This window comes from Sorex araneus, chromosome 8, assembly GCF_027595985.1.
Source record: "Sorex araneus isolate mSorAra2 chromosome 8, mSorAra2.pri, whole genome shotgun sequence".
In the NCBI taxonomy this organism is placed as follows: domain Eukaryota; kingdom Metazoa; phylum Chordata; class Mammalia; order Eulipotyphla; family Soricidae; genus Sorex; species Sorex araneus.
The window spans coordinates 66,657,068-66,680,774 of NC_073309.1; the positions used below are offsets into that span (position 1 = coordinate 66,657,068).

At 38.4% G+C, this 23,707-nt stretch overlaps 1 long non-coding RNA gene across 1 annotated transcript in view; it reads right to left on the reverse strand.

Moving 5' to 3' along the window:
* The window catches only part of LOC129406805 (uncharacterized), a 230,011-nt gene extending 206,344 nt beyond the window's left edge, over positions 1 to 23,667 (reverse strand). The window contains exons 1-2 of the long non-coding RNA XR_008631263.1: positions 23,428 to 23,667; positions 9,637 to 11,554 (exon numbers count right to left, since the gene is read on the reverse strand). This is a non-coding gene — a long non-coding RNA (uncharacterized LOC129406805). The remainder of the gene's footprint in view (positions 1 to 9,636; positions 11,555 to 23,427) is intronic.
* Between the last annotated feature and the right edge of the window lie 40 nt (positions 23,668 to 23,707).

The following is a 23,707-nucleotide window of genomic DNA, read 5'->3' on the forward strand; positions in this document are numbered from 1 at the left end:
TTCTGTAACAGTAATATCTTAGCCAAAGTAATGGGAAATCCATAGACAAAAAGAACAGCACAAACCTATTACGCATTACAATCAGGGCATTGCAAAATATGTACTAAATGTAAGATGTTTTGAATGCAAACTATGTACTAACAGAATAAGTACTAATTAAGAACTATAATAAAGTTTCACTTGAATTATATTTTAAAAATACAGCCATTGCCTCTTCCCTCTCTTAAAAAGATCTATTTAACTTGCATGTATTCCTATGTCTAGGTCAGCTAAATCAGAGAGCCTGTAGCACTGCAGCACTGTCATCCCACTGTTCGTCGATTTGCTAGAGTGGGCACCAGTACTGTCTCCATTGTGAGGCTTGTTACTGTTCTTGGCATATCGAATATTCCACGGGTAGCTTGCCAGACTCTGCAGTGCGGGAGAGATAATCTCGGTAGCTTGCCGGGCTCTCTGAGAGGGGCGGAAGAATAAAAACCCAGGTCAGCCGTGTTCAAGGCAACCCCCCGTGCTATTGCTGCAGTTTATCAGAGAGCCTAGGAAGATGTAACCACTTCTCCTTTTGTGATCCTGCTATTCTTTCTATTTTCCCTGATTTATGGTCATAATGTAGCTAAATATATCATGTTTTACATTGGTATTATTTGAAGTTTTGAATTAAGTAATACATTCATATTTATAGTAACATTTTCCCTAATAAATAGGAGATATGTGGATATGAATGACATAAACATATAACAATTCTAGTTTTAGTGTCAGGTTTTCTTTAAAATATGAATGGATATTATGATCAAGGGCTAGAAAGTATTTTCTGTCTGAAAGCAAATACTTGACCATTTGTAGGCTAAGTAGTCTCTGTTGAAATTATTCTATTACGTCATTATGATGCATAGACAATACCTAAACATATGTGCGAGATATGTGCCAATGAAATCCTATTTACAAAAACAAGGATCTGGCCCATAATTTATTGTTAATATTTGTCCTGATTTTAATTTCTTCCTTCAATGTATTTTCCTATTGCTACAAAGAATTCCTATTCCCATTCTCCCTTTCTTTGTCATCTGGCAAATTCCCTTGTAATTCTTTGAACTGGATTAAAAAATGGTTAAACCTCATCAAGATCTTCTCTGAGAAGCATTGGTCTTTCTGTCCTTTCGTCTCTAACTATGATTTGGTTATGGGATTGTTCTATCCAAAGGTATTAATTTGCATAAACTTCTGTCTGGATTGGTGTGATCTCATCACTTAAGCCCATGCATGACACACAGAAGATACCAAAGGGTTTTTGCTCTACTTGCAGAAAACATTACTTTTCACCTGGGGTACAAAATACTTAGAGGCAGGATATACAGTATAAATGTATAACTTTAAAAGTGTCACTTTTTCTTTCTTTTTAGAATAGTCTCAGTCAATAACTTGCTGATTTGTAAGCAATTATGTCACAAAACAGCTAGTACTTCAGCCAGTCTTTTCTGGAGAAATATCATTCCTTTGTGATAAAAGTATGCAATTGGGGTAAGAGTGAATTCAAGGTCTAAGGGGTAGCAATTAAGGGCAGCAGTGTCTGGGTACACTGCCTGTATGTAATTGGACTCATAGCATATTGCCTATCACAACTGCAATCATATCCAATATTTGCCTTATTCAAGCTGCTTTGTGCAAAACAATCCATTAGGGTAGGCTTATACATTCATCAGCAACATTCCTCACCCCTAAGTGAACTGAGTTTGTTGCCCATGCTGAATTTTATTGCTCTTGATGGCTGCTGCACTTTTCAATATCCTGCTTCCCACATCTGCGGCCCTCTCTCTCAGAACAGAAAGGATACACAGGGTGTATTTTCCTAGTCCAAAATGTTATTTTCAATACAGCAAGGCTTGCGCATTTTAGGACCCCTGAGTCTATGAGAAAGCATGGGCAGTCTCTTTGCCACTAGTTTTTTTTCTTAAGTGCTGATGAGAAATTATGGTGCAATTCTTGTTGTGCCTTCACCATGGAAATAGAACAGATTTGAAAACGATTAAGTTCTGGGAACTTAGCTTTGTTAGGATATCTCAAAGATCTGTCATGTCTTAGTTAAGACAATATCCACTTATGAATTGCTCAGAAATGGAGTTATTTCCAGTTTACACCACAGTTGCATTCAGGTAGTTCAATGTGTAAGGCTAGTCCTGATTACTCGCTGGACATCCTACTTTAAATTTGGGCAATATCATAAATGAATCAATCCAGGGCTGATTGTTCCCAAAGTCAATCTACCTCTTTAAAGTGTTCCCTTGGGGTAAAACTCTTCCTCTTAAATGACTGTGTCACACACTAGTTAGAAATAACTTGCTACATTTAGTAAGACTTCCCACTTCTGTCAAAGTAATTCAACCACTTTAGAGAGGTTACATCCAATTGCCCTGGGTAGGGATGAACACCTCACACACCACAACCAGGAAATTTAAATTTTAGATAAGCTACATAATTTTTTGAATCAATGATACTCAATATCTTTTAGGGGTCATACTTATACTAGGGAGTTTGTCATAGTTTATTTGAAATTTAAATTGAACTAGGTGTGCTGTTTTTCACTTGCTAAATTTTGCAGTCCTAGATTCTACCACTAATACCCGACCTTGCAAGTTACTTAGCCCTTTTGTTAATAAGTATTATAACTAGATCTTCCTAATAGATGTTGAAGAATTTAAATGATGCTAGAATAGTGTCTGAAATTTAGTGAGTATTTATTTGTGTTAGCCAAAAACAGTAACAATAAGTCTCACACTGAGAGACATTACTGGTGCCTGCTCGAACAAATCGATGAGCAACGGGATGACAGTGACAGTGACAGTGACAGCCCTTTTCTTGTTGAGTAGGGATCAGTTAACATTTCAGTAAAGTGCAAGACTGCAAATATTTTGGTCATATCACTTATATTATAATTACTTGGCTCTCCCACTGTAGTACAAAACACTGAAAAATCTCTAAAACAATAATCATGGTTGTGTTAAATAGAAATTTATTTACAAAAATTGACAATGGGCAAGATTTAATGTATGAACTATTGTGAGGTATGTGAGACCCAGGGCTGAGATCTTCAAGCCTGCTTGGATCGGGACTGGGCCTTTTCCTCCCAGATCCCCCATTTTCCAGTAGCTAGGTGGTCACCCCTAGAAACTGCTCCTGGAGCCATGTAATCTCATCAATGGCCAACATCCAGAGACTATAAAAACAAGCTCCTGGAAGCTTCACTGCCGTATGATATCTTATAGCCTAGTTCTCCCTCTTAGAGAACCTGGCAAGCTACTGAGTTTCCTGCTCGCATGGGAGAGCCTGGCAAGCTCCCCATGGCATATTCATATGTCAAAACCAGTAACAGTGATGGGTCCCATTCCTCTGACCCTGAAAGAGCCTCTAATGCAGCACCGTTGGGAAAGACAAGTAAAGAGAGGCTTCTAAAATCTCAGGGCTAGGATGAATGGAGACGTTACTGGGCCCACTCAAGCAAATCAAGGGTCAACAGGATGAGAGGGCTAGTGATAGTGATTGTGAGCCAATCTAGATGAAGATCCTATAGTCATCCTCTACTGGTTTCTTGCATTAATCTTTATTAAAAAATCTATTATATGTCATGAAAAATTATCTTTTTAAAAGGAAAATTCTGAGTCAGAGAAGTTACTCAAAGACTTAGCATATGCTGTTCATGCAGAAGTGCTAGGTTAAATCCCCAGCACTTCCTGGTTTGCTGAACACGGCCTGGAGTGACTGACCACTAAACCCTGAGCGCCTGATGGTGTGCCTCAAAATGAACACACAAAAACAACATAGGAGAGACTTCTGATGAATCATTATTGCCTATTTAACCATCCTAACAAATTGAATACTTATAGACCTAATTTCTAAATATTTCACATGAATATGAACAGTCATATTCTAATTATAGAAGTATTTATTAATATATATATCAATCTATACTATCTTTCTATATAAATAATTATATGCACATGCAAAGCTATCGATAAAAATCAATCACAAACTACATTAATAAGATTCTTTTTACTGATATTTGACTTCTATTTTCTAGATTGAGTTTTTCTTCTATTCATTATCTTTCATTTTTGCTCCTGGTCTACCAAAAATGTTGCAATTCATCTATGCTGCAATTCACTTGGACAATTTTCTATTCCCTGAATATCTCCTTATCTTTTTTTTTTGTAATGTGTGTCCGCATGCATGTTCTCCCCTTTCATGGCATGCTCTCTACTTTCTTTTTCTTAGAAGCCTGTAAAAACTTACAAACAAAACAACAACAATAATAGAAAACCTTTGAGGTTGCTTCTCCCTGCTGATTTGTGCATAATGTGTATGCATGTCTATTAACTTTCATGCATAGATCTCAATTACTTTGCAACATTTTCTTCATCTACATTGAAATTACTTCACACATTTTGGACAAATGCTTGGGGAGCAAGATACCAGTGTGACCAAGACCCAGTTTGGCTCCTGTTTCAGCACTACCAGGACAGCTGATACCAAGGAGTGTGACTCAGCATACTAAGAATTCTGCAATACAGCAGGCTGCAAATCAGAGAAGTGGTGGTTCCTGAAAGAAAAAGGAAGTGCTACAGTTGCAAAATTAGAAGCATTATTATTGTGTTGGTCTCCTTTCATCTTTAGCCTTCTGATATTTTCTTTCCATTTCTTCCTTGATGCCCTGACTATATCACTAGGCATTTTAATGAGATGTGGCTAGGTTCAATCCTGGCCAGTAATTAACTCTTTCCCCTCTGTCAGTCTGTTGGCATTCTATGGCATTGCTAGCCTCTGGGAGTTTAAGTGTAAGACCTAAGAAAGAAAGTACATCACCTGCACAATTTCTAGGATAAGCTGCTTCTAAATCATCGGTGAAGAATTCCACTTAAGGAGTCAGCTTCAGATAGAGTTCGGGGATGGAAAAAAGAAAGAGCAAGAAGATAGAGGCTCAAATACAAAGGCAATTTTTGGCTGGCTTGGAAGAAGTATGATGTGACTTAAAGAGAAGATGAAGCCGAGGAGAAGATTGCCACAACAATCGCCATGAAGAGCGAGAGACATATAGTTCCAGGACTCAAGTGAGACAAGGATTGAAAACATTAATCTATAATCCTCCTCATCAGAAAGTAAATTTCACAAAGTGGGATGTGGAGCAGAAAAGGTCAGACTTCCAATATAGAAATCCGATTTTTCATCCCGAAATATAGGTTAAGACTTTGACAAGTATCACCAAATGTGTGCACATGTTCTTTTTTTTCACACCACTCAGAAATCATTGATTACATGACATTTCAAATGGTTCAATTAGGCAGCTCAAAATGTCTGTAACATGAATTATATAGTATATATAGCTGAGAAAAAAATTTTTTTTTGTTTACAGACTTCTTAGTCTTTGCCTTTACCTTCCTCAAATAGCTTTTCTTCTGCATGAATAGCACATGACTTTCCACCCACCCCCTGCCACATAGCATTTTCTCATTAGTTATAATTTTTGATGGGGGAAGGGCACACCCAAAGGTGTTCAGGGTTTACTCATGCCTCTGTGCTCAGGGATCATTCCCAGCAGGGTTTGGGGAATAGTATGGGGTAATGTGGAGAACCCAGGTCAGCAGCATGCAAAATAAATGCCCTACCCACTGTGCTATCACTCACCAGAGTGATAGCACAGCATTATAATTTTTAATGCTAGGGTCTCAGAATATTTAACAGCAAAAAGCCTAATTGTTCCGAAGTGCTCAAGTCAAGTTTTATTATAAGGAAAGAAATATTCATAAAGAGATTCCACTGTCTGATTCAGACTCTTCTCTATAAGGTAAATCTAAGCAAATCTCTAAGTAAATCTCTACAGAACTAAGTAAATCTAAGTAAATCTCTACAGAACCCCGAGATTTCTGAGCAAGGGGTTCAGAAGCTTACACTACACAAGACTCCCAAATAAGTGGTGTCTCTACAAGTCACACACAGGTTACTGGGACTTACCCTACCAATAGGACATTCATTCTATAATCAAAGTGTTCTGGAGCAGGGCAATTGTGGGGAGGGTACTTGCCCATTGTAGCAGCCAACATCTGTTCAAGTCCCAGCATCCATATGGGTCCCCAAGCACTACCAGGTGTGATCCCTCAGTGCAGATCCAATAGTAACCACTGAGCATTGCTGGGTGTGGCCCCCAAATAAATAAACAAGAAGAAAATAAATAGGTTTTCCTTCTGGTGATACATTGCCCAACTTTTAGTATTTCTAGAGCTATTTCAATACATGACTCAAGCGTATTAGAATTTTGTGGATAGTTTGTTTCCTTCCTTTCCTTTCCTCTTCCTATCAATACTTTTCTTTATCAACTTCTTTATTAGACAACAACTTATCTTCAGAAGACATATTTTAGTGTGGATAAAATAGAGTGCCCTGTCCTGTTATGCCTTAATCCAGAGGAAGTTATTTCACCCAAACTGTATCAAAGTTAGAATCATGTGGGACAAAAACATAGAGAGAGCATATTGGTGTTACTGCTGATGCAACACACAGGATTAGACTATGTAGTTTTCCTGGGGTACCATTTCCACAATCTCGTCTTCACAATCACTGGAAACATTGCAGGGTCATCTCGTTCTAAACCTGGTTTCTTGCCATTCTATAAATTCTGTGAGCTTCTAAGAGCTGCCAAGGACATATGCTTTTGTGTAAATTCTCCAGAATCAGTTTTTCTGGCTGCAACCAAGGAAACCAAGTATCTGGTTCAAGTTGATGGCAAGAAATTATTAATAAAAGCTTCCTATATTTTTCAGAAAAATTGTGTGTGTATATGTGTCTCTATGTGTGTGACAAAGAAAAACATGGGTATAGTGACACTTTCTTTTGGCAGTGGAAGAAAGTAGCAGACCAGAATTGAAAAATTTTTTCACATAAATCTCTACTCACAAGGCTAGCAAGCTATATCTATATATTTGTATATTTCCCCAGAAAATTATATAAGAAAACTTCATGACATATATGTTCTAATCTGATAGTGTCTCTTCTGTCTGAGTCAACAGCTGTAGTACTGTCATCCGTTGTTTATCAATTTGCTCGAGCGGGCACCAGTAACGTCTCCATTCTGAGACTTGTTTTTACTGTTTTTGGCATATTGAATATGCGATGAGGAGCTTGCCAGGCTCTGCCGTGTGGGCGGGATACTCTTGGTAGTTTGCCAGGCTCTCTGAGAGGGACAGAGGAATCAAACCCAGGTCAGCTGCGTGCAAGGCAAATGCCCTACCCGTTTTGCAATTGCTCCAGCCCCGCTGTGCTATCACTCACAAGAAGGATATTAAGTAATAGCATATTCTTGGTTCTTAGCAATGAATACAGCAATTGTAACTTGAAATAAAGTAGTTTGTTGTTTGTGTCTCCCTCTAAAGCAAAGAAAGTTAAAATCATGTCAGTGGTCACTGTTCTATTCACACACATCTGCATTTCCCTATCTGCCTTCTTCATGCCTCTTTCAAGTACTTCTCTCACGTTGGAGACTTGGGTTTCTACAAGGAAGCTGTTTTCCAGCACGACTCTACCATTATTGGCCAAACTCACCCTTCAAAGACAACGTATATAACTATATTCCAAGCATAGGCACCTTCCAATTGCTTGCTGCAGCTCTTCTTTCTCATCTGATCAAAGAAGTTTACTGCTTCAAATGGCACTTTTTTTTTTTAGTAAAAAGAAATTGCTAAATTGGAAGAAAAATACTTTAAGGTCCCTGAATTCCATTTCCCCTTACCACTAATTGCTGTGCAGCTCTGAGTAACTCAATACTTCTAGAAAATGGGTGGAAAAATTAACATAAATGAATGTTCCACCACAATTCAAAGAATTTTTGAAAAAATTTCCTGCCTTTAATTGTAATGAAAAATAGGAATTGAAGAGGAACTAAGCATGAAAACATTTATATAAAAAACAGGAAGACATCTCAGTTAGCATTAAACCAAACCTATAAAATCACCTTAATATAGCTTATAGGACAAGTGTGAATATGTTATCTCTTAAAACATTTGTTGGACAGTATTGGCAACTGAACTGTGCATTTTGCCACATTTCAAATATTTTGGTAGCCATTTCAAGGAAAAGGAGCAAGAAGTTATTCCTTGTATTTTTAATTCCCAAGTATGCCCTTACATTAGCGTGTCATATATAACTTTGTTATCAAATAAAATCTAAAATTGTTAGGAGCAATATTATGTTTATATAACTAAATACAATAATTCCATAGTAATAATTTGAAATGTACAACTTGGTATACACACATATTTTTCCATGAAGAAAGTTTAACACCATGATTCTTACTGCTTTAATTTTATGTTCATTAGTATCATGAAAGAGTGAACTCTAAGGGACCATTACAAATTAACGCTCCTATGATGTATCAGGCATAAAGAATGTGAAAGGAAATGATTATAAAAATGCTTAGAGAACTGATTAAGTATGGATATCTCTCTTCAGACCTCAGAGGGAGGTAAGAGACAGATGCATAGTTTTTGTGTGGCTGGGTTCCCTGGGAAAGTTCAGGCCTATTGGACTTACAGGAGACTTGACAATCATCACTATTTCAAAGGGAAAATCAAGCAGGCAACATATTTTCTATTATGTTCTCACCAAGTGATCAGGAATGTATTTTTTAAAGTAATTCTTTTTAGCCATTTGAATGTTCTTAACAATAAATGTCACTTTGTGTTTACACATGGTGAAAACAAAACAGGAGTACAATTTGCTTTTATTCCGGAAATTTTAATTTACACACAGACACACATATGCACATACACATATGCATGTGAACTTGTGGCCTCACACCCAGAGACTGAGCCAGATTGTAATAAGCAGCAAACAGTCCTCCAAATGACCCTATTTGCTGTCCTTTTTCTTCTTTTTTTCCTCCTACTTAATTTATTTCTCCATACCTGGATATAGTATCATTAGTAAATAAATATAAATATAAAGGTACATAAATAAATATAAAAATAAATATAAAGGTAAAATACAAGTAAGAAAACAAGTTAACTAAAAAAATAAAATTAGAGCTCATAATATAAAATTGGAGAGAAATTGCAGCTACCTTTTTTTGTTTTGTATGGATTGTTCTGTATTGAATGCTCCACACCTTTTGTGTACCAGGTCATTTGCAAATTACCTCTTCTAGATGGTATTACTTGTCAAATAAAATTATAAATGATTACAATACCAAAGTACAACATATATAACTTGTATATATGTAAAAACATTTAGAAAATTAATACTAAAAAGTACATGCATAATAAATACATAAACAAAGTAAAGAAAATAGTAAAGTAAATAAATAAAGTAAAAAGTATAATGCTTTTTAGTATTACACATTTAGCATAATACTAGAAAGTACATGTTGAATATGCACTTAATAATTGGTTGCCAGTTGATTGATATTAAAAATCAAGTATGGAGAAAGATAACTGATTTATGGGAAGAATAATCATATTATAAAAGGTTCGACTATATGAGGACTGGAGTACAGAATAACAATCTTTATTTATTTATGAATAGATTAATCAAAGGACTACTACATTTACTATATATAACTGAAATATCTAGTAATTTTAAGAAAAATTATTGACTCACTGTGAGATATCACGTGTATCACTTGTCATCCTGTTGATCTTCGATCTGTTCCAGCGGGTGCCAGTAACATCTCCATTTGTCCCTGTCACGTGCTAATGTAACCCAGTGGTATCTGCTCGCTCCAGGAACAGGAAGAGCCTCAAACCCATTCAGGGTTTTGACAAAGAAGTCTGGCCATCCTGTTGGTGAGTGCCCATTCGGTTTTATGAAGTCCCATGGAATCCAGTCAGTAACAGCTCTAGTCCAGTGGTCTTCTCTGAATCGCATTACATGTGTGGTCCATCTGATTTTTGATGCCTTGGCAAACGAGACAGTATCCCTGATTCTTGACTGTGGATGGAGTTTGGAACACTGGATTCCTTCTCTCACTTGAGTGAAATGTGATACTCCTAGCACAGCTCTTTCGATTCCTCTTTGGGATACCCAAATGGCTTTCTCATCCTGTTTGCATAGGGCCCAGGTCTCTGAGGCATATGTTAGTGCAGGAAGAATGGTGGAGTCAAAAAGATGTGCCTGGATCCAGAGTTTCTTTGTCCTTTTAACCACTTCTTTGATGCTCTTGAAGGTGTTCCATAAGCTCTCTTCCTCCTGCACAGTTCTGGTGCCAAGTCGTTCCTCATGTTGAGTTCTCAACGCAGGTACACATAGCTGCTGCATTCAGAGATGTTTGTTCCATTGAGAGCAAATGGAACGTCAGGGACTAGTTCATTTTTCATAAGCATTGTTTTGTTGAGATTCAGCTGCAGTCCGACCTTCCCACACTTGTGGTCGAAGTCAGCCAGCATTTGTGCCACTTCGCTAATGTTTGGTGTTATGAGAATGATGTCATCAGCGAAGCAGAGATGGTGTAGTTGGCGACTGTCTATCTTCACTCTCATTCCTTCCCATTCCAGTCACCGCATGATGTTCTCGAGAGTGGCACTGAAGAGTTTCGGTGAAATGGAATCGCCCTGCCAAACCCCTCTCTTTACGTCGATGATCACTTCCTTGTAGAATGGTGAGACCCTGGTAGTGAATCCTCAATACAGCTCATGGGGGATCTTGATGTACTAAGCTTGAATGCCCTGTTTTGCTAGGGCTTCAATGACCACTTCAGTCTCAACTGAATCAAGGGCCTTTTTTAAGTCGATGAACATAGAGCAGCATCTTGAACTCTCATGAAACCTCAATAAGCTTGGTCACCATGTGGATATGGTCGATTGTGCTGAATCCTTTTCAGAACTCGGCTTGCTCATGTGGTTGTCCTTTATCTAGTGTTCTGCCTATTCTATTCAGGATGACTCGCATCGGCCAACACTGCTCTTCTCTCTTTGAGGTCTTCCTTTATTGCTTCTCTGCACAGATTTACGAGCTCAGACATTAGCTTGTGGTTGCTTGAGGCTTGTGCCAATCCACGTAGGCGAATGAGCTCGAGATTTTCCGAAGACAGGCGTCTGTTTGTGGCTTTCCCACTCTCGGCATTTTTTGCACAATCATGGAGGTGCTGAACCAGTTGATCATATTCCTCATCGATGCTGTCAATGATGGCATCTTCCCATGATGCCGCAATAGTGCCAAAGAGCTCCCAGTTGGTGGTTATTCTGGGAGTCCTCTTCTTAAACTTACACTTTGCATTCCTTTTTCCCCACTCTGTGAAGTAGAATTTTGCATGAAGGAGTCGGTGGTCCGATCCCGTTTGGAATTTTGGGACAACAGAGACATCAGTCAGGCAAACCTTCAATTGAATATGATGTGGTTAATCTCCTTGTGGAACTGTCCACTGGCAGACTATGATGAAGAAGAAATTGAGAAGTTCTACGTGGAGCTGGAGAAGTTCTATAAAGAAGACCACACCTTCTGCAAGATCATTGTCAGTGATTTTAATGCCAAGATAAGACCAAGAAGGTCGCCTGAAGAACTCCACATCGGGACCCACAGCCTAGAATGGAACGAACATGTGAGAGACTATCTGAGTTCATCATGTCAATCAAGACCATCCATGGTAACTCACAGTTCCAGAAGGCCGAATCTAAATGTTGGACTGTGAGATATATACTTACAAAAGTGTTCATGATTGGATTTCAGTCACACAGTATTCTAACACCCATCCCTCCATCAGTGAACATTTTCCAGCACCAGTGTCCCCAGGTTCCCTCCCATCACCCCCCAGCCCCACCTGCTGTCTGCCTCTATAATATTTGGTCTTAAAGTAACACACAAGGACAAAGAAATATTTTTCTCACTAAGGTAAATCACAGTGACTGCTCTTAGCATAATACTATAAACTCTAGCTTTAGAAAGTGACATTCCAGATAAAGGTAGCCCACAGGAATTAGAAGCAGTCATATGTGATTTCTTGAGAGAGTTGCTAAAGGAGGGACAGGGACAGTCAGCCATAAGCAAAGCCATGGCCATCTCAAGAGTCACAACTGGAGATTGAACCATCACAACCTCCTGAAACTACAAAGCTCCCACAAGGAAAAGAATTAGGGCTAAGCATAAGTCAAATCCACAGGCTATGAAGTCATTTTAGCATCGTATCTATCTCTCAACAATGAAGCACTTTTCTAATTGCCAACTCAAAAAAAGAAAATAAATTGAATGGAAATATTTTTCAGAAGTGCTTAGAAGAATAAGAACAACCAGATCAACCATCCCCTCTTGGTAGAGGGCCTGGAGTCCACTTTATCCAGTCCCACACAGGCAAGAAAAGAACTAGCATTCAACTGTTGATTAATATATCAGGCCAGGCTATATATAATCACTAAATTGATGTAAAGAACATTTTAAGTGTCTCTGTTTAATAGAGAAATAATGTTTGTTATTACTTCCTAAAAAATGTATTTATTCAATAGTTTTACTACATGGACATGTTGGAGCATCCTAATAGATGATATTTTGGCTAAAAAAATTTTAAAATAGTGTATTCAATACACCTAGGATTTGATAGAGATTAAGAGGTTAGGCTGCTCTACTGTGACCCAAAGAACTGTTACACAGCAAAATAAAAGTTATATATATATGTATATATATATATATGTATTTTTTCCCCTTAGCAGCATGAACCTTCAGCAGTCTAGGTTTGACTGATGGTTTCCTCTATGGGATTTGAAATTCAGTTCTTTTCTCTTGCTCTTCTATCCTTAGCATAAGGTTCCACCTTCTCATACAGAGAACTGGTCCAAGTCTGTCCTCACTCAAATTGCAGCTAATGAGTAGAGTAAGACAGAAAAAGGAGAGTAGACTTTTTTGTTCTTGTTAAATATGATACTAAAATATATTTCTGTTCACATTCTTTGACCAGAAACTTGATATATGATCACTATTCATTTAAAAACAGCCCAGAAAACATGCTCAGTGTGTTTTATTAGAATAGAGAAAAAGAAATATAAAAATGAGGAAACAACTAGCAATCCTTGTTTAACTACAAAGACTTAAAAAATTTTTATTAGTGAATCACTGTGTGAGGACAGTTACAGACTTACAAACTTTCATGCTTGTGTTTCAGTCATACAATGGTCGAGTACCCATCCCTCCACCAGTGCCCATTCTCCATCACCAATGGTCCCAGCATCCCTCCCACCACCCCCACTTCGTCCTTCCCTTATCCCACCCTGCCTCTGTGGCAGGGCATTCTCTTTTGGTCTCTCCTTTTGGGTGTTGTGGTTTGCAGTAATGGTATTAAGTGGCCATCATGTTCAGTCTATAGTCTACTTTGAGCCCACATCTCCCATCCTGAACAGACTCTCCTAGCACCCTTTACTTGGTGGTTGCTTCTATATTTAGAGAAGGAACTGTCACTGTCACTGTCATCCCATTACTCATCAATTTGCTCGAGCAGGCTCCAGTCACGTCTCCATTGTGAGACTTGTTACTGTTTTTGGCATATCAAATATGTCACGAATGTCATATCAAATATGCCAGGCTCTGCCCTGTGGGTTAGATACTCTCAGTAGCTTGCCGGGTTTTCCGATAGGGGTGGAGGAATCAAACCTGGGTCGGCCATATTCAAGCAAGGCAAACGCCCTACCCACTATGCTATTGCTTTAGCCCAGAGAAGGAACTACAAAGACTTTTAAAAAGAATCTGCTATAGAGGATAGTGGGATGATACAGTGGGTATAGCATTTGCATTGCATGCAGCCACCTGGTTCAATTCCTAGAACCCCATATGGTCCATCAAGTCTCCAGGAGTGATCCCTGAGTGCAGAACCAGGAATAAGCCCTGATAATCTCTGGGTAAGCACCCAAACAAACAGTCAAATATAAATAGAAAGAGAACCTATTATAAAATTACATTTCATATATTACTTTTTAAAAATATCTTATCCAGAAAGTAAAGTCAGGAACAAAGATTAAAGTACTAGTTAATAAGCTGCAGTAAGTTAATAAGGACCCTAGAAAGGAAGGGAAGAATAAATGGGGAAACAAGGTAGGAAGACATCAGAGTAATAGGAGTTGATGTATCACTATGGCTCGACATGTTTTTCTTTATGTTTTTGCTTCTCCAAAGAACTAACAAATTCTCCGGGTGGTCCAATATGGGAGAATTAAAATGTTATCATCTACCTCCTGCCTATTTACTACTGTCCAATAGCAAAGGTTTTGCCCAGTGGGAGATAATTCTGAACTTCTGAATTGTGACCCCTGACTACCTGGAAGGTTGAGGGAAGTTGGTATACCCATATTCATTTGATTCTCAGCCTTCCATAGTGGTGATATATCCACATTCTATTGACTCCCAACTTGGCAGGGACCAGAGTATGGTATGAAAAGAGTACCCAAGGTCCTTTGAAATGATGACTAGGGCTGGAATAAGAAAGAGAATGAGAGGAAGACTAAGAGAATAAATGCTATCCACTGAAGGAGCAGAATGTGGGTTTGGGTTCCTGAAACCCATATATTTACTAACTCTTAAAGGAAACAAAAGTTCTTAGTGCTTAAAAAAAGTGTTGTGACACAATCACATTTAAAAAAATAAACCTAACTACTAATTAGAAAGTATATTGGAGGTAAATCAGAATGAATACTCTTTTCGTCAAGCAATTGAAAATTTAAGGGTCAGGATGAGGTAATTATCGAATTGACAAGAAGTTGGTATGTCTATTTACAATGCCAAACTATTTCTATTATAAAAAAGGTATAAATGTGTTTGTTTCAAAAATGAGTTGCACTTGAAGTAAAATTAAAAAAAGAAATATAGTAATATTCTTGACCAGGTTTACTTGGATTATTTTCTCCTTTGTGTTTGCAATACATATCTTTTAAAGTCATGAGATGATTTTCCTTTGAGTTTTCAAAAATATAGGTTATTGATATAGAAATCAATACAGTTTTCCCAAGATACTGTTAGATCACGATCACAATAGCCCATTAAACACCAATTTCTTGGGTGGGCCCAGTAACATCTCATTTCGTCCTTTCCCTGAGATCTTAGAAGTCCATCCAGACTTGGCCCTTTCAACGATGTTGCACTGGGGGCTCTTCAGGGTCACGGGAATGAGATCCAGCTTGTTACTGGATTTTGCATATAAATTCATCATGGGAAGCTTGCAAGGCTGTCCCATGTGGGCAGGGAACTCTCAGAAGACTGCCAGTTTCTCCCAAAGGGAGAATTTTTATGGTCTATTTGTCTGGTCGGACTGGAGCGATAGCACAGCAGGTAGGGCGTTTGCCTTGCATGTGGCCAACCTGAGTTCGATTCCTCTGTCCCTGTCAGAGAGCCTGGCAAGCTACAGAGAGTATCCTGCCTGCACAGCAGAGCCTGGCAAGCTCCCCATGGTGTATTTGATATGCCAAAAACAGTAACAACAAGTTTCACAATGGAGACATTACTGGTGCCTGCTCGAGCAAATTGATAACCAATAGGATGACAGTGCTACAAGTGCTTAGTTTGGTGAGTACAATATAAGTCTGACCATAAGGCAAATTTGAGTTAGAGATTTCTGAAAGATTTTGAGCATGATTTCAGAAGAGGGGTGTCATGAAGTTTTGGCATTAAAAAATTTCATTTATGCTGAAATGAGAGTAAGATCAGCAAGTTTATTATAGAATACTGATGTGAAGTGAAATCCAGTAGCAATGGAGAGAAAAATAACACTATTCTGCAGTCAGGGAAGCAAGTCAAATAAAATATTAGAAACCTTTAAGAAATAAAGAAAATGCACATTGAATATAATACCTTGAGAATCTTAGTGTCCTTATGAAAAGTTTTGACTTCACAGGATAAAGGAATAGAAACTTTTGAGTAAAGGGATGATCTATCTGCCAGGAGTCCAAGGCAGTTCCAACTGTGTCATTTCAAACACTGAAGTCAAGCTGTTTCAAGGAGATGTGCAGTAATCTGGGGGCTTGTTAAAGGTTTGAAAATATAAAATGCATATATGAAAAAGATTTAGTATAATTTCAGAAGTACAAATTGAAGGTACAAATATAGCACGAATGAACTGCAAAGAGTCTTAGAGCTGTGTTATCAACAGTGTTTGAAGGAAAAGATAAGGGAGAATGCCAAATATAGAGAACATGAGGAAGAGGATAGAAAAGATAACATTCTGCTTCTCTTTTTCAATGTGATGACTTTACTTAATATATGAAAGGCTCAGTACTTTTTAATATTTTATTTTTACCATTGTAAGTGTAAAAAAGATTAATGATTTTTTGTTGATTGAAAACTACATAACAGGTTTTTGATATTGGTAATTTAAAATTTATAATCTATTATTATTTGACTTTTAAGGGGGTCATAGCTGGCAGTGTTCAGGACTTTAAAAAAAGACTGTTTCTTTTTTTAAAATTTTATTGAATCACTGTGAGATAGGTACAAGCTTTCATGTTTGGGTTACAATCACACAATGATCAAACACCCATCCCTCCACCAGTGCACATTCCCCACCACCAATATCCCCGGTATATCTCCCCTTTCCCACCCTCTCCTGCCTCCATGACAGACAATATTACTCTTGTTTCTCTGCTCAGGGACTCTCCTGGCTGGCTCAGGTGACCTATGGGTTGCTGGAGACTGAACCACTGTAAGCAGGGTGAAAGGCGAGGACTACACCTATGGTACAATTGTTCTGGCTCCAAATTTACAATGTACAATGATTCAGTTCCTGATGACACATTATGTCTCATACATGACAACTGACTTACAAAGATCCCTCAGTTCATAAACTAGGTTTCAATCCAAGTTTATCTGAAATTGTAGTCTGTCCATTAAACCTATGCTTGAAACCTCATTATTATTTCCCACTTTCCCCAGTTTTCCACAATTTCTATATATGCAGTTCCAAAAACACCCCACCAAAAATATCTTGCATGTGCATGCATGCATGCATGTACATGTGTGTGCAGACACACATATACACTTTAAATTAGTTATTAAATCACAGTGCAATACACATTTTCAAGGTTGTTCATGATTGAGTTTCAGTTATATATAATGTTATATATAATGTTCCAACACCCATCCTTTCACCCCTTCATCAGTGTACATTTTTCATCAGCAATGACCCATTTCTCTCCCACCTACATCCCCCAAACTGGCTGGATGGCAAGCACTTTTCTTTTATCTATTGCTCTCTCTCTCTCTCTCTCTCTCTCTCTCTCTCTCTTGCTTTCCTCCCTCTCCTCCTTCTCTTCTTTCTCTCTTTTTCTATGGTTATCATGATGATATGGAAAAGTTATCATGTATATACCATTACCTACTTCAACACTCAGTTATTGTTCAGAGTGATCGTTTCTATCATTGTCATACTGGTCCCTTCTCTATAATAACTGCCCTTTACCATGCACACAGTTGTCAGTTTCCAACCACTGAACAATCTTTCTGGCCCCTGTTTTCCCTGGCTTTAAATATTTGTCTCATATATTTTTATATCCCACAAATAAGCACAGTAATTCTATATTTGTCCCTCTCCTGACACATTTCACTCAGCAAGATGCTCTACATGTCCATCTATCTATAAACAAATTTAATGACTTCATTTCACCTAATAGCTCCATTCTGTAGATGTACCAGAGTTTCTTTATATTGTTGTCTGTTCTTGAGCTCTCGGGTTGTTTCCAGATTCTGGCTACTGTGAATAGAGCTGTAATTAACATAGAAGTGCATGTGGTATTTATGCTTTGTGTTTTGGGCCCATTTAGGTATATTCCCAGAAGTGATATTGCTAGGTCAAATGGGAGCTCTGAACCAGTCAACATTCTCATCAACAATGAATGAGAGTTTCTTCCTCCCCCTCATCCATGCCAGCATTTTTTGCTCTTGTTTTGAATGTGGGCCAGTCTCTGTGGTGTGAGATGATATCTCATTGTTGTTTTGACTTGCATCTCCCTGATGATTAGTGATTCCGAGCATTTTTCATGTGCACTTTGGCCTTTTGAATTTCTTCTTTAAGGAAGCTTCTTTTAATTTCTTCTCCCCATTTTTGATGGGGCTGGATGTTTCTTAAGTTCTACCAGTGCTTCATATATATTTGGCATTAAAACCTTCTTATCGTATCCTTATTGATTATGATTATCCTTATAACCACATGGGTATTGGGTAAATAATTTTTCCCATTCCAGCGGATGTCTTTGTATCTAGGTGATTCACTCTTTTGAGGTGCAGCAGGTCTTTATTTTCATGTAGCCCCATTTCTTTATCTTTTCTTCCACATGACATTGAAGCTAAAAGTGAAGATACTTTTAGCTTCAATGTCATGGAGAGTTTTGCCTATGTATTTATCTATGCACCTTATGGACTTGGGTCTGATGTTGAGGTATTTGATCCATTTTAAGCATATTTTTTGTGCATGGCTTTCTGAGTTAAATTTTTTTTACATGTAGCTGCTTAGATTTCCAGCACCACTTGTTGAAGAGTCTTTCCTTACTCCACTTCATATTTCTTGTTCCTTTATCAAAGATTCAACTCTTTTCCATTGATCTTCTGGTCTGTATTTATTCCAATATCATGCTGTTTTAATTACTAATGCTTTGTAATACAGCTTGAAGTTATGGAAGCTGATGTCTTCCATCTTATTTTTTGCAAGGATTGCATTAGCCATTTAATGGGTGTATTATTTTTGTATGAATTTCATGAGTGTTTGGTTTATTTCTTTGAAAAATATCATGGGTAGGGACTGCATTGAATCTGTATAGTGCTTTAGGGAGTATTATCACATTTTAAATGTTAATTTTCCTGATTGATGTGCAGGGTATGTGTTTCCATTTTCTCATGTCACATTTCTCAAAGTAATGTTTTATGGTTTTCTTTGTATAGGTGTTTGACTTCTGTAGTTAAGTTGATTCTGAGATACTTGATTTTCTGAGGTAAAATTTTCTGAGGCAATGCTTTTTAAGCGTGTTTTGCTTTTCTTTCATTATTTGTATACGGAGAGCCATGAACTTTGGGGTTTTACACTGCCACTTTACTATACAAATCTATCATTTCTAGAAGCTTTTCTCTAGTCCTTAGGATTTTCATGTTATGTGCAAATAGTGAAAGCTTGACTTCTTCCTTTCCTATCTGGATGCCCTTATAATATTTTTCTTGTCTAACTACTATGGCAAGTACTTCCGGTACTATACTGAACAGGAGTGGTGAGAGTGGGCACCCTTGTGTTGTGCCTGATCTTAGAGGGAAAGGTTTCAGTTTTTCTCCATTGAGAGTGCTTGCTTTGGGCTTTTGGCAGATGGCTTTGACTACAATGAGGAATGTTACTTCAACTCTCATTTTGTTGAGAGTTTTTAATCATAAATGGGTCCTGGATTTTTTTCAATGTTTTCTCTTCATCTATTGATATGATCATGTGATTTTTAGCTTTTCTCTTATTGATATGGTGTAATATGGTATTTGACTTGCGATTGTTGAGCCACTCTTGCACTCTGTATTGAATCCTAATTGGTCATGGTGTATGACATTTTTTGGTGAATTATTGGATTCTGTTTGCTATAATCTTGTTTAGGAGATTTGCATATGTGTTCATCAGGGATATTCGTCTGTATTTCTCTCTTTTTTTTGTGGTGTCTCTGCTTTTTTTTTTTTCTTTTTGGGGTCACACCTGGCAATGCACAGGGGTTATTCCTGGTTCTGCACTCAGGAATTACCCATGGCGGTGTTCAGGGGACCATATGGGATGCTGGGAATAGAACCTGGGTCAGCTGTGTGCAAGGCAAATGCCCTACCCACTTTGCTATTGCTCTAGACCTGTGTCTCTGCTTTTTGTAGCAAGGTGATTTCCCTCACAGAAACTGGGAATATTTCTGTTTCTTCAGTTTCCTGGAAAAGCTTTAAATGGATTGTAGGTTCTCTTTGAAGATTTGAAAGAATTCACTACTGAATCTATCTGATTCTGGGCTTTTGTTTTGGGGTAGGCTTTTGATTACCATTTCAATTTCCTCAATAGTGATAGGTCTGTTCAGGTATTCCATATTATTTGGGTTCAGTCTTGGAAGGTTATAGGAATCCAGGAATTTATGCATTTCATAAAGCTCACCTGTTCATGGCATAAAGATTCTCAAAGTAATTTCTGACAATTCTTTGAATTTTTGTGGTTTCTGTTGTGATGTCCCCTCTTTCATTTCTGATTCAGTTTATTCAGGTTTTCTCTTTCTATATGAGTCTTGCTAGTAATGCATCAATCTTGTTTATTTTTTTCAAAGAACCAGCTCTTCGTTTCATAGATCATTCAGATTATTTTTGGGGAATCTAGCTCATTAACTTTTTCTCTAAGTTTTATGCCTGTTTGGGCTCCTTTTGTGGTCATTTTCTAAGATCTTAAGCTGTCAAGTCAAGTTATTTATGTGGGGCCTTTTTTTCCTGGTATATGCTTGTAAAGCCATGAAAAATCGAAGAGGGAAATTACATACAAAGGAGCAGCCCTTAGATTTACAGCTGGCCTATATAATAAAACCCTCTGGGCCTTAGGTCAATGGTGGGATGTACAATGTACAACAATGGTGGGCTATAGTTGAAAACAACAAAGTGGAGGCTTCACCAAGAATACCTTACACAGCTAGATTCTCATTCAGAGTTGAAGAAATGATACACAAATTCATGGATAAAAAACAGCTCCGGAACTTCATAGATGCAAACTCAATTTTGAAAAAAAAACCTCAAGGGCTTTCTAAAAGGCAAGACAACCTCCACAACACACAACAGTCCTCTAAATAAAGATGGGACAAAACCCCATGAAAATAATCTCTCAATGTCAATGATCTAAATGCTCCAACTATTAAACACAGGGTGGTAAAATGGATTAAAAAATTAAATCCAACATTCTGCTGCCTACCAGAAACACATTAGAATTGTTGGAGCAAGCACAGACTCAACGTGAAAGGTTGGAAAACAATTTTTCAAGTAAACAACTCCTTCAAAAAAGTCAGAGTGGCCATACTAGTAGCCAAAGACATAGATTTTTGGCTAAAAAAGATTACAAGAGACAGTGAAGATCATTTCTTAATAATCAAGGCATAAGTACATCAGAAAGAAATTACACTTCTAAATGTATATGCACCCAACAAAGGACAAGAAAATATTTAAACTGAATGCTAATATATTTCAAGGAGGAGATTGATAGCAACACAGTAGAAGTTGGAGACTTTAGCACTGCCTTGTCACCCCTTAGTAAATCAACAAGACTAAAACTGAGCAAGGAAATATTGGCTTTGAAGGATGCAACGGAAGTAAGAGGACTAGTAGACATATATAGAGCTTTTCATTCCCTTCGGTTGGAAACAGTCTAAAAAGAAATGAACAGCACACCAGAGAGCTAATAAAGAAGAAGCATTGGGGCTGGACCGATAGCACAGCAGGTACAGCGTTTGCCTTGTACGTGGCCAACTCGGGTTCAATTCCCAGCATCCCATATGGTCCCCTGAGCACCGCCAGGAGTAATTCCTGAGTGCATGAGCCAGGAGTAACCCCTGTGCATCTCCGGGTGTGACCAAAAAGGAAAAAAAAAAGGAGAAGCATTAAAGGAGCTTTTTAATTTTTAATAATCATATGTTTTTATTAAATAATGCTAAACCTAAATAATAAAATTTAAATTTGTAATTAAAAATATTTAATAAATCACTGTGAGATACAGTTACAGACTTACAAACTTGCGTGATTATGTTTCAGCCATACAATGATCTAATAAAATATAAGGTTAATATTCCCTTTCTTAGGACAAATGGCTTTGTACTTTCAAAAGGCCATACCCATCCCTCCACCAGCCCATTCTCCACCACCGATTCTCTTGCCAACCCCTAGCCCCCCACCCCCTTGCACCCTCCTCCTTCTTTGTGGGAGGTGCATTCCCTTTTACTCTTTCTCCTTTTGGGTGTTATGGTTTGAAATACGGGTACTAATTGGCCATCATGTTTGGTCCATAGACTACTTTCAGCACCCATCTCCCATCCTGAGCAGGCCCTCCAAGCATCATTTACTTGGTGTTCCCTTCTCTATCTCAGCTGCAAGCCAGCATGTGAGGCTGGCTTCCAAGCCACAGAGCGATCCTCCTGGCCTTGTCTCTAAAAGGAGCTTCTTTAAAGAATAGGAGAAACTTCCCAACATACAGAAATGACAATGGCATCCACTCATGGAGCTTAAGGTTTTCCTCTGCTAGATTAAGAAAGGTATATTTCCAAGGACGGTAGATACAAGGGCCAGGGGGATTGCCCCATAACTGGAAGACTGCTTCATGAGCAGAGAGGAGAAGGCAGATGGAATAGAGAAGGATCACTAAGAAAATGATGGCTGGAGGAATCAGTCGGGATGGGAGATGCATGCTGAAAATAGAGAATGGACTAAACATGATGACCTCTTAGTGTCTGTGTTGCAAGCCATAATGCCCAAATGTAGAGAAAGAATATGGGGAATATTGTCTGCCATAGAGGCAGGGGGATGGTGGGAAAGGGGGGGTTATACCGAGGATATTGGTGGTGGGGAATGTGCACTGGTGGAGGGATGGGTATTTGATCATTGTGAGATTGTAACTCAAACATGAAAGCTTGTAACTATCTCACAGTGATTCAATAAAATTTAAATTTTTTTTGGAATCTTTATTTTTTTATTTTATTTTTTTAAATTTATTTTATTGAATCACCAAGTGGAAAGTTACAAAGTTCTCGGGCTTATATCTCAGTTACACAATGCTCAAACACCCATCCCTTCACCAGTGCCCATATTCCACCACCAATAAAAACAGAAACAAAAGCAAAAACAAAACAAACAAACAAACAAAAAAAAGAAAACAGTATACATCCCACCACTCACCCCCCAACCCACCCCGTACGTGAGTGATAATTTCACTTCCTTTTCTCTTTACCTTGATTACATTCCAGATTTCAACACATAACTCACTATCGTTGTTAGAGTTTCAAAACAGACTCACTATTTTTGTTGGAATTTATCCCCTAAGAATACAGCTCTATTAACAGGGAAATATTTGATAATAAGTTTTCCACTGATGAGAATGAAGAGATAAAATGTCGCGCGGCCGCGGTAGCAGCCGCGCGGTTTACAATTTCTGTATTATAGTAATTAAGTCCGCGAAGATTTAAGTTTGAAAATGAATCATTTCCCTTCCTGGAACAGCATGTAGCCAAAGTTAGTTCACAGTCTCCATACATGGGTGCAAGCACTTGCTGGAACCCCAATTCCTAAAGCTGTCTCTGGTTCCCGCTCCTTCCACATCCACCGGCTCTGCAGGGGCATGGGCACCCGGGCCGAAAACCCGGCCGGCCGGAGCCGAGCCGCCGGCCCCTGCTGGAGCTGCCCCGGTATCCCGCGGCTGTTTCAAGTTCAAAGCACACATTTTTTTTTTTTTTTTGCGCCAAAAGTTCATACCTTCTCAACGGACCCACAAAATGTCGGACACCACGCCTTCTCCCGGAGGGGAGAGAGACCAAGAAGGAAGGTTATTTCCTCCGTTAGCCGGCGTGGGGCAAAAGCTTAGTTCACAGTCTCCATACATGGGTGCAAGCACTTGCTGGAAGCCCAATTTCCAAAGCTGTCTCTGGTTCCCGCTCGTTCCACATCCACCGGCTCTGCAGAGGCAGGGGCACCTGGGCCGAAAACCCGGCCGGCCGGAGCCGAGCACCCTAAAATTTAAAAAATTTTAAAAAAA